The following is a 323-nucleotide window of genomic DNA, read 5'->3' as shown; positions in this document are numbered from 1 at the left end:
ACGTGCTTTATTTTCAGCTTGTATCACAGGACTACTACTTTTACATCTGACGCTACAACGCACTGCATTCTGGGTCGAATTTTGCAAGGCTACGGCAGAGCTTTGCATTCAGAATCTGTACAAATGTGGTAACATCTGTAGGAACAGCTGTAGTAACAGCTCGTTAAACCCATTTTTCGCGGATTAATCACTGAAACGAAAGACGGATTTTAATTCTAAGCCATTTAGGAGCTGAGTTTTCACATTTACCTGCAAAACAACAACTTGCAACTGTGAGATCATCTGTGACATCATCGCACCCAATTCTGATTGGCCGATTCCTG

Source organism: Perca fluviatilis, chromosome 14 (genome assembly GCF_010015445.1).
Source record: "Perca fluviatilis chromosome 14, GENO_Pfluv_1.0, whole genome shotgun sequence".
Classification (NCBI taxonomy): Eukaryota; Metazoa; Chordata; class Actinopteri; order Perciformes; family Percidae; genus Perca; species Perca fluviatilis.
Note: the sequence above shows the minus strand (reverse complement) of the source record.